The sequence below is a fragment of the Pongo abelii genome, chromosome 12, assembly GCF_028885655.2.
Source record: "Pongo abelii isolate AG06213 chromosome 12, NHGRI_mPonAbe1-v2.0_pri, whole genome shotgun sequence".
NCBI classification, from domain to species: Eukaryota; Metazoa; Chordata; class Mammalia; order Primates; family Hominidae; genus Pongo; species Pongo abelii.
Window position 1 is genome coordinate 85,805,363 of NC_071997.2, and position 12,334 is coordinate 85,817,696.

General features: G+C 35.1%; 1 protein-coding gene across 20 annotated transcripts in view; it reads right to left on the reverse strand.

The window, feature by feature from the left end:
- Window positions 1-12,334, reverse strand: part of SOCS5 (suppressor of cytokine signaling 5) — a 66,251-nt gene that overhangs the window by 35,366 nt on the left and 18,551 nt on the right. The gene's annotated exons all lie outside the window — the stretch shown is intronic.

The window sequence follows — 12,334 nt, forward strand, 5'->3', positions numbered from 1 at the left end:
GAAAATATCAACTTGCATGGGACAATAAACAGACACCAACACTGAGATGACACAGTATTTGAATTATCTGACAAAGACTTTAAAGCAGCTATTATAAAAATGCTCCGCTACTCGGGAGGCTGAGGCAGGAGAATGGTGTGAACCCGGGAGGCGGAGCTTGCAGTGAGCCGAGATTGCACCACTGCACTCCAGCCTGGGCTACAGAGCAAGACACCATCTCAAAAAAAAAAAAAAAAAAAAAAAAAAAAAAAAAATGCTCCAACAAGGGAAAACACTCTTGAAACAAATAGGTCACAACAAATAAACAGAAGCCATTAAATAGAACAGAATGAAAATTTTAGGCTGGGCACAATGGCTCATGCCTGTAATCCCAGCACTTTGGGAGGCTGAGGTGGGCGGATCACCTGAGATCGGGAGTTCGAGACTAGCCTGACCAACATGGAGAAACCCCGTCTCTAATAAAAATATAAAATTAGCCGGGCGTGGTGGCAGGCACCTATAATTCCAGCTATTCGGGAGGCTGAGGCAGGACAATCACTTGAACCCAGGAGGCAGAGGTTACGGTAAGCCGAGATCGCGCCATTGCACTCCAGCCTGGGCAATAAGAGCGAAACTCCATCACAAAAAATAATGATAATAATAATAATAATTTAGAACTGAAAAATACTGTAACTGAAATTAATCACTGGATGGGCTTAATAAGCAAAATGGAGATGACATAGGAAAGTCAGTGAACTTGAAGATAGACTGGTAGAAACGATGTAGTCTGAATAACAAAGAGAAAAATAGTGAACAGAGAGCCATAAGGACCTTTGGGATATCAAAAGGTCTGACATTCGTGTCATTGGTATCCTGAAAGGAGAGTGAAAGAGAGCAATGGGGAAAAATATTTGAGGAAATAATGGCTGAAAACTTTAACAAACTTGGTAAAAGATACAGTGTATATGAGATTCTAGAAGCACAGAGAAACCAAGTAGAATAAACCCAAAGAGGGCCAGGTGCAGTGGCTCATGCCTTGTAATCCCAGCACTTTGGGAGGCCGATGGGGGTGGATCACAAGGTCAGGAGTTTGAGATCAGTCTGGCCAGTATGGTGAAACCACGTCTCTACTAAAAATACAAAAAATTAGCTGAGCATGGTGGTGCACGCCTGTAATCCCAACTACTCAGGAGGCTGAGGCAGAAGAATTGCTTGAACTGGAGAGGCAGAGGTTGCAGTGAGCTGAGATTGCACCACTGCACTCCAGCCTGGGCGACAGAGTGAGACTCCGTCTTCAAAAAAATAAATAAATAAATTTTTAAATAAACCCGAAGAAATCCATGCCCAGACATATCATAGTCAAACAGGTAAAAAATAAAAACAAAAGATTTGACAGTAGCAAGAAAAAAAAAAAGTGATGCATTATTTATAGGGGAATAGTAATTTGACTGCCTATAAATTTCTAACCAGAAACAATGCAGTTCGAAAGGAAACAGCACATTTTTAAAGGGTTGAAAGAAAATAATTGTCAACTCAGACTCTAGGGAAGTAAGTAAAATGAGGACACTTTTGAATAAAGGTAAAATTATGAGAATTCATTACCAGCAGATCCACTCTGAAAGAGTTACTAAAGGATAGAAGAGAAATGATATCAAGGGAAAAAATGTATTATCTATAATTAAGGAAGAACAAAGAAATGGTAACCATCCAATGGATGCTGAGGTTTAAAAAAACAAAAAACAAAAAAACAGTACCCATTGGGTTCAAAGCAGAAACTACGTAATTGTCTGATAGGGTTTTATATGTATGTAGATGTAATATAAAAGACAATACAACAAACAAGAAAGAAGGCAGAGAAATACATATGGTGTTAAGATTTCTACAACCCACTTAGGTAGAAAAATACTTATTTTAAAATAGAATACTAAAAACTGTTTAAATAACTCAAAAGACAGCAGGAAGGGGGAAAAGAGGAACAATAAACAAAGAGAACAAACAGCAAATAATAAAACAGCAGAGCTAAATCTAAACATATCAGTAATTATATTAAATGTAAATAACCTAAAAATACCAATAAAAGACAAAATTATTAGATTTTTTTGAAAAGGATGACTCAATTGTATGCCACCTACAAGAAATTTATTTCAAATATGATGAGATAAGTAGGTTAGAAGTAAAAGGATGAAAAAAGATATACCATAGAACTATTAATAAGAAGAAACCTGAACTGGCTATATCATTATCAAATAGGTACATTTCAAAGCAAAGAAAATTACCAGGAATAAAAAGAGCCACAACATAATAATGAAAAGGCCAATTCACCAAGAAAATATAATCCTAAATGTGTATGCACCTAACAACAGAACTTCAAAATATATGAAGCAAAAACAGACAGAACTGGAAGGAGAAACAGACAAATCTACAATGATAGTTGGAGATTTCAACACCCTCCTCTCAAAAAACTATGCAACAAAAATCTAATAGACAAAAATATCAACCAGAAGATAGAACACCATCAACCAACTGTATCTAGTTGACATCTACAAAACATTCTACCCAGCAAGAGCAAACAAAATACACTTTCTTTTCAAGTACACGCAAAATGTTCACCAAGACAGATCACATCCTAGGCCATAAAACAAATCTTAACAAATTTAAAAGCACTGAAGCAACATAAAATATGTTGTTTGACCATAATGAACCTAAACTACAAATAAATAACAGAAATAATCTCCAAAAATTTAGATATTAAGTGATGTACTTATAAGTAATCCACAAGTCAAAAAGGAAGTCTCAAATGCAGTTAGAAAATATCTCGAACTGAAAAGGAAATAAAAATACATCATTTGTATGATGTAGTTAAGCAATGCTCAGAGGAAAATGTATGGCATTAAATACTTATATTAACAAAAAAGAAACTTATCAAATCAGTAATCTAACTGTCCACCTTAAGAACCTAGAAGAAAAAAAGAGCAAAACAAACCCAAATCGGGTAAAAGGACATGCCTACATTTAACGTCATGCTTAATGGTGAAAGCCTGAATGCTTTCACTCTATAATTGGGAAAAATGCTTTCCCCTCTATAATTGGAATCAATGATATTTACTCTTGTCACTTCTAGTCAACATTGTATTTGACGTCCTAGCCAGTGAAAGGAAGCAAGAAGAAAAAAAAAAAAAAAGCATACAGATTAGAAAGAAATAAAACTATCTCCATTTGCAGACATCTTTATTTACATAGAAATCCCAAACAATCTACCAAGCAAACCTCTTAGAACTAAAGAGTAAGATTACAAGGTCACAGGATACAGGTCAACACACAAAAGTCAATCATATTTTTATATATTACCAATGAACAGTCAGAAACTAAAAATTTTAAAAACCAATCATAATAGCCCTGAAATACTGAAATATTAACTCTAACAAAACATGTACAACAGCTTGTTTGCTAAAACTAATAACACTATGAAAGAAATAAGAAAAGATGTAAATAAGCAGACAGAGATACCACATTCAAGGGCTGGAAGACTCAACACAGAAAAGATGTAAATTCTTCCCATCTGATCCACAGATTTAACACAATTCTAATCAACCCCTCCCCAGGATATTTTTCACTGATACAGACAAACTGATTCTGAAACCAAAGGCAAAGGAACTAGAATAGCCAAATAATTTTGAAGAGGAATAAAACTGAAAGAATCATAAATCATAAGGTTTAAAAACATAATAAAACCCAACAGTAATTAAAACATTCTGTAGTATAGGGAAAGGACAGATACACGAAACAGAATAGAGCTGAGAAAGAGACCCACACAAATGCAACCAATTCATTGCTGACAACAGTGCAAGATGACTCAAGGGAGAAAGGGTAGTCTTTCCCTAAACAATAGGTGTTGTAACAATTGGACACCCATATACCAAAATACATGAACCTTAACCTAAACTTCACACCTTATACAATAACTCAAAATGGATCACAGATCTAATGTTTTGTAGAATGCAAACCTATAAAACTTTCAGAACATGAGATAAAATCATTGTGACATGGAGTGAAGCAAAGAATTTTTAGACATGACACTGAAAGTACCACCCATAAAAGAAAAAAAAATTATGAACTGGACTTCATCAAATTAAAAACTTTTGTTCCATGAAAGACAATGTGAAGAGTATGAAAAGCAAAGTATAGACTGGGAGAAAATATTGGCAAATGACATATCTGACACAGGATCTGTATCCTGGATATGTAAGGAACTCTCAAAATTCAACATTAAGAAAGCATATAGCCATTAAAAAATGGGCAAAAGACTTGAACAAAGTTCACTGAAAAGAACAGATGGAAGGCAACTGAGTACATAAAAATATTCAATGTTATTAGACATTAGAGAAATACAAATTAAAGCCAAAATGACATAAGAACAAATAAAATAAAAAGTGGTGGTAACACAAAATGCTGGCAAGGATGCAAAGCAACTAGAACTCTCATAACATTGTGAGTGGGGCTGTTTTCAGCTATTCTTGAAAATAGTTTGGCAACTTTTGATAAAGTTAAACATACATATGCCATATGACCCAACAATCCCAACCCTTTGTATTTATCCTAGAGAAATTAAAACTGTGTTCACACAAAAACTCATATATAAATGTTTATAACAGTTCTATTCACAATTGCTCCAAACTGGAAATAACCCATATGTCCTTCAACAGGTGAATGGATAAACAAACTGTTAGTGCAGCTATACAAAGGAATACTCTTGAGAAACAAAATGGAATCAACCATTGATACATGCAACAACCTGGCTGATTTTCAAAGACATTATGATGAATAAAAGAAGCCAGCTTGAATATACCCACTAATCTAACCTACTGGCCTACATACACCTCAAGTTAAATGTGAATGACAGACTAATTGAAAAAGCAGACTCTGGAGATGTGGTTGACAGATTTTTTTTCCCCCTTGACTGGCAAATGTATACAAAATGTCTTAAATCCTTTGAGTATGTGTGCATCAGTGAAACAGGAGAATGAAGATCGCTGGAAGGAGACTTTAAAAAATTACTTACAAAGATATGACGTGGGTATAAACTCTAGACTGAGAAACAAGCATATCTTTCAACCACCCATAGAGGCTATTAATACTTAATATCAACTAAACACGAATATTTAATATCACCATGTAAAAAAGAGAATTTAAGACAAAGCAAACAGAGTATATACAATCAAATAGAAGTTTAAATAAAGATTATATATTCATACTAGATATTCATTGGGTCCTTGAAATAGAAATGACAATACTGTCCATTATTAATATGGAATGTGCCTGTTTTTTCTAATAGCAGTTACAGATTTATACTAATCTATCCATATTTTTTTCATCTAATTCCCTCTGACACCAAAAACATGCACTTTGAATGTGGACTGGGATCAAGTACTTAGACTGGTCACAGTTGCACCCCTCTGTAAAACCATCCTAAGAAGGCATGAAATATTTCTTTTTCCTCCAAGATAAACCCACAGCAAATCAGTACAACAAAACACACAGAGGATTATAATTCAAAGAAGACAGCTAATTCATTATTTGTAACTACAAATATTTTGGGATGATGCCATAAAAGTTAGTAGACCAACCAGATGACTGAAAACTATTTAAATAAGTGACCTATCTCACTCTTCCTAATTTTAATTCTTAACGTATTAAACATAAGTCTAATGTGGAAGCACTAGGCTCCTTTTAAATGACAACAGCACAAGATAACTTCTCTATCTTAAACCTTCTGAGGATATGAGCTTTAAGTAGCAAATCCAGCTCTTCTTATGTTTTCCATTATGCTAAAATGTAAAATTTGGTACAATTAAAAAACTGATAACAAATATTTACCTACTAATCAAGTTAATTATTGAATGCTTAAAATATCCCATGCCCTAAGGGTCATACAAAAGAGAGATCAAAATAATACAGGGCCTCAGAGATTTGGCAAAGGAGACAATGCAGATCTGAGATAATTAGACACCAGGACTGTGCAAAATAAAGTACTATGGAGTACAGTTAGGGAATAACATCTAAATAGATGTCAAAACATTCTTTAATAAGTCTCCCATATAAATCTCTTCCATGGAAGAGAAAATAAATTCATTTAAAGTAGAGAGGCACTGCGATACAAAGGAGTCTCAGCTCTGCCATGAAAATGCTCTTAGATAAGTCTCAACTGCTGTAGTGTCTAGGTAGTAGACATGACACCTGACACAAAAAGGACATTTGTTCATTCACCTCTGATTTGGATTTGGCTAATCAAGAAAGCAGGGGCAGGCAGGGGTTCCCTCTAGAACGGACTCACTGAGGATGTCTGCACCTTGGGACAGCAAGCTCGCTGCTTAATTCAATACTGCTTTCTCAGAACCGTGTGAAAGAAAGGATGCTGACACCCAAAAGGAGGACTTGGCTCCTCTCCTTGCCTCCTCCAGAGTACACACACTTATATTAAGGGCCTCACTGTCCTGGGCCCAGCTGCACTGGCACCTCACAGTCCCAGGGACCCCCTATGATGCATCAGCTGTCTAGCTTAGTTTCACTCTGGTTCTCTGTAAACTCATCTGAAAAACACGGAATTGGACCAGATCCCTTACAATACCACAATCTACAAATACAATGAATTACAAACACTAACCACAGAACATTAATCTTACAAATTTGTCAGCTATTAATAAAAACAGCTTATTAAATTTGCTACCTGGATTTTACTTCTGGTTTTATAAGAAATATCAAGCTGTTTTAGAAATGCCAAATTGGAAAAGCAAATACTGCTGAATTCTTTAAAAGAGATTCTTACCATAGACACAAAGTAGTAAAATAGCCAGATCTCACAGTAAGACATAATCTATGCAAAAACTCATCATAGTTTGTTATTAAAGTTTTACCATTCAGAACAAAAAATATTCTTGTAAATGAAGTAATGTTAGTATCCTATGACACCAAGAGCAGTACAGTTCCCAGCAATGTCTGCAGGAATCAAGAAAAGATCAAGTGAACCTTTAAGTTCAAGACTTCAAATTCAGATGTACAGGAAAACAATCTTAATTACTGAACAGCAAGGATGTGCAGGAATTGTACTAATCACTTTACTCGGATTATCTTTAGTTCTCACAATAATCCTATGAGGTACAAGTTTTTATCACAGTTTTAATGATGAGAACATTGAGGCTCAGGTTAAATAATAAGACTTCAGAACAACATGCTCTGATCAGTGAACCCAATCACTCACATCCTTTCAGCAGATATAACCCTACAATGAAAAGGTGGGCCATCAGACTATCATAGCCTGATATTGTTTCTTAATATAAATTTTTTTAATTAGCTTTGCTTTCTTTATCAGTTTTCCATAAATCTGCTTAGAATAGAATCAGTTCCCTGACCAAACTGAGTTTCTGGATCTGCGACTGCCGAGGAATAGACTCTAGACCACTTAGGTTAAGGTCATTCTTCTTTGAGGTCTGGCATGAATGATACTTCCCTGAAGGACGCACCTATTTCTTTGTTCATTCACCACAACAATGCTTTGACTTTTAATTGTTAATTTTCTGCTATGAATTTCCAACATGTTCTCTATATAGCAAAATATGTGGAGCTGAGTCACTACAGTGAGTTCCTAAAGAGCACCAGGTCCATATGCTTAAGATGCCAGGGATACAGACGTCAAACATAATATTTTACTGAGAAAACGAAGACTATGACGTCCATTCTTTCTTTAACATAAGGACATCCACACCTGCAAGGAAGTGGGCAGGAACACTGGCTGAGAAAGCAAGATCAAAACTTCTTTAAAACCAGCTCTAGAAAAAAGAAAAAAGGAAAGATAGTAATATTAAATTTATTCAAGTGCATAAAGAACTGTTTGATAGAAACTCATAATTTTAAACTACGAAACATGAGAGACTGCCTTAGTTTCGAAAAAGTTTAGGATACATATTACATGTACAGTGTAAGAATAAGTGTTCCTTTCATTAAATCTAATTATAAAGCTCAATAAAGCTCAAGCTAAAGTACCTGCAAAAATGGAAAAAAGGATTGGACATGTATCATCCTGCTTTTATCATTCACTATATTGTGAACAGTTTCTTATAACCCTCAAAATCCAAAAGCTCTTAATTTTTCATCTCCTGTCAGTTATTTTTATTATAAGCAGTACAGTACACTAAATAAAAATTTTAAAGAACACGATTTGTAATAGTTTTATGGTATTTGGTTACACAACTATAGCATAACCTAATCATTTGAGGCTTCTAATTTTTCAACATTATAAATACCATTGTAATGAATAAGTAACATACACATTTGTGTGCATCTCTTATTTCCTTATAATAAATTCCTAAAAATTAAACTTGGGCAAAGGGTATGAACATTTTAAGGATTCTGAATATTGCCAAAGTGCCATTTAGAAAGCTGTATCACTGTATGTTCCTACCAGCAAGATATTTGCCAATACTTTATTCTTTTCTATGTGAGAGACCTATTGGAGCACACAATTATTGATATCATAACTCTAAGCTCTTTGGCTTTTTCTGTAATCTTATTTCTTAAGCCTAGAGAAAAATCTTTTAGAAAGTATTATCTCTGGTAGTAAATATTTATCTGTGGTTGAGCAGTTTTTCCCATATTGCTTTTATTTAACAAATTTAGCTCTGTTAATTAAACTTAAATGCCTTATATCAGAAATAGTATGAATGGCATTTTAAAAATAAAATAATTATCCTTCTATGAGTAGATGTGCAATAAAAGATGCCCAAAATGATGTTCATATAACTGGCAAACTTTGGGTTTGGGGATACTGAGTTATTTTTCCTTTTTTAAAAAATTTCTTCTGTAACTCTCTGTATCACTTGAAAATTAAAATATGAGCTGACATGATTTTTAAAAATAAAGCCATAGTCTAAAAAGTATAATATACCAAAAACTGTAAAGAGTTTTTAAAAAGAAGAAAAAGTAAACTCCTAAACTTCCACTTTCAATTATGATGGAGTAAACTGTACTGGGCTAGATCTTCTGTAAACAACTATAAAACTCGGCAATATACATGAAATATTATTTTCAGATATTGGACAATAGGCAGCACAGGATTGTGATTCCTGAGAAAAGAGAAACAAAGACTCACAAATGCCCTGGCTTTCTGCTTATACCCCATACAGGGGAAACACACACACACACACAAAAACACAAGAATCTCACTGAGTTGAGGAAATAGAGCTTGAAGTTTGAGGCTACTGAGGTTGCTGGAATTTGAGCAGCAAAACTAGAAGAAGGGAGCTGTGGAGACAAAGTTTCAGAAATCTTTAGAGAGATCTCCTGAATCTTTGCCTAGAGACTAAGCTGCATATGTGCAGGTAATACTCCATCAGACCAGTGAAAGAATAACATCTAGGGAAAGAGCAACTAAACAGTATGAACCAAACAACTACCTAAGCTTGTAGGCACAGGTCCCGGAGACATTAAAATTCCTAACAGCTAAGCTAGAGTAAAAAGACCTTGTTGAATACCCCATGCTTTCAACACAGACTCTGAAAAGGCATGCCTCTATATTAGAGGTAACCTAACCCTAAAATTTACAAAATTGCATAAAACCAAAGATAAAAAGAGAAATCTTTAGAGGACTGGGATGAGAAAAAAATACATACCACATTAAGTGAGCAATTATAAGAAATACCACTGACTTCTCATCAGAAATAATATAAACTGGAAGATTATGAAATGATGACCTTAAAATGTTGAAAGAAAAAAAAAACTGTTAATCCGAAATTCTATATCTGGCATGAATATCCTTAAAAAATGAAGGCAGAAGATTTCTGACTTCTAGTCATGAGCCAGAAGCAAAGTCCAGAATTGTCCTGCAGTTACAAACAAGTAGAAAACTAGACAAAATATCAAACAATAGTTTTCACACGAGAAGAGGCAATATGAAAACATGATCCCCTAAAGAAGGAAAACAAGCAAGGGGAGCCCTATGATTGCTCCAGCTTTCTGCCTAGAACCAAAACAGAGGGAGAGGAAGCCAAATAGAGTCAGTAGTCTCACTAAGTTGACGTGACAGAGCTCAGAATTTGTAAAGTCTGAGACAGCTAGAATTTGCAGGGCATCGAACCACAAAGGAAGAAGTTACACAGAGAAACTGCTCCAAAAACATGCAAAAGGGGTCTTCTTGAGTTTCTGGCCAAATACCAATCTGCATACATGTGGTATGTAACTCCATGAGGCTGCACAAAGAAAAACGTCCAAGAAAATAACAAATACTGGGACACTCTCCAACGATTTAGAGTTCACACAGGGCCAGGATCAATAACCAGCTGGGATGAATAAACCTTGATGAATACATGGGGAAATTAAAGGAGATACAAAAAAGTGCACACCTCAGTGGTGGGCCCAAACAGGCCCTAAACTAAAGCTATTCCGTATCTGTCCAGAAACAAACAAAAATTCCCCAAACAAAAAACCCTGAAGACCAAACTTGAAAGTTCAAGTTGATCCATAAAATTGGCCAAGCACAGTAGCTCATGCCTGTAATCCCAGCATTTGGGGAGGCTGGGGCAGAAGGACTGCTTGATAGAAGTTCAAGACTAGCCTGAGCAACATAGAGAGGCCCTATCTGCACAAAAAAGTCAAAATATTAGCTGGGTGTGGTGGTGTGCACCTATGGTTCCAGCTACACAGCAAGCTAAAGCAGGAGGATATCTTGAGCCCAGGAATTCAAAGCTGCAGTGAGCCATGTTTGCACCACTGCACTCCAGCCGGGGTGAAAAAGTGAGACCCTGTCTTAATTAATTAAATTTATTAGTTAATTAAATAAAAATGTTTAAAAGTCAATCCATAAATAAACTGCCTGCCAGGACAAAACTCAACAATCAAGAAACACTATATGCAAAAAAAAAAAAAAAAAAAAAAAAAAAAAAAATGAAGACATTCAACATCATGAAATCCATTAAAAATTACCAGGCTTATGAAAAATAAATAATAAACTATAATAAGGACCAAGAAATGGCTGGGGTAAGTAAAGGACATTTGAGTAAAAGACCTTATAACAGCTATTAGAAAAGAGTTTAAAGACATAAAGAAAAACATCAACACAATGAATAAAAAAGGAAATACCTCATAGAGAAGGGGAAACCATATATACGTAAGAGGACTTCTAGAACTTAAAAAAAAAAAAAAAAGGGGGGGTGTCTGATATGAAAAACTGACTGGACAGGCATAACAGCAAATTAGACAAAGAAGCTATTAACAAAAAAATCAGTTACCTTGAAGACAGGGCAGCAGAAAATTTCCAAACTAAAGGAAAAAGAAACAGATTGGAAGAAAAATGGACAGGGCCTCAGTAAACTGCGAGTTAATATTAAGTGGTTGAACATATGTGGGATTAGAGTCTGTAGGAGAAAGACACCTGAGAAGAAAAAAAACTTCAAGATAGATGGCTAAAAATTTTACAAATGTGATGAATACAATACACCCACAGATCCACGAAACTCAATAAACTTCCAAAAAGCCACACAAAGGCTCAACATAATAAAGTTGCTGTCAGTGATACAAACAAAATCTTAAAAGCAGCCAAAGGAAAAAAACATATTATATACAGAGAAACAAATACAAGAATTACAACAAACTTCTTGTCAGAAACTATACAAACAAGAAGATAGCGGAACAACATCTTTAAGATGGTGGGCGGGGGGGATCCTAAAAACCTAGAATTCTATATCCACACCAACAACTTTCAAAACTGAAAACAAAATGAGAGGAATGTTGAACTACAGGAAATGTAACAGGAAGTTTTTTAAGCAAAGGGAATATACTAGACACAAACTTGGATGGATACAAAGAAATAAAGATCTAAAAAAATGGTTAAATGAAGGTAAATATTAAAGATATTTTTCTTTTTTTTTTGACAGGGTGTTACTCTCTGTCATCCAGGCTCAAGCACAGTGGCATGATCTAGGCTAACTGCAGCCTCGACAGCACAGGCTCAAGCAATCCTCCCACCTAAGCTTCCAGAGTAGCTGGAATTACAGGCACAAGCCACCATGTCTGGCTAATTTTTGTTATTTTTTATAGATACTGTGTCCTACTATGTTGCTCAGGCTGGTCTTGAACTCCTGGGTTCAAGCAATCCGCCCACCTCAGCCTCCCAAAGTGCTGGGATTACAGTATTTTTGTCACTTTTAATTGCTTGAAAAGGTAACTGCCTGACAAAGCAAAAAGAACACTTCAACTCAAAATGCATGACAACAAAAGCACAAAATATGGAAAAAAAGAAATGGAAGTAACTATTATGATTCTTGAACTACACATTAAGTGGTAAAATATTAGTTGAAGGCAAATCACG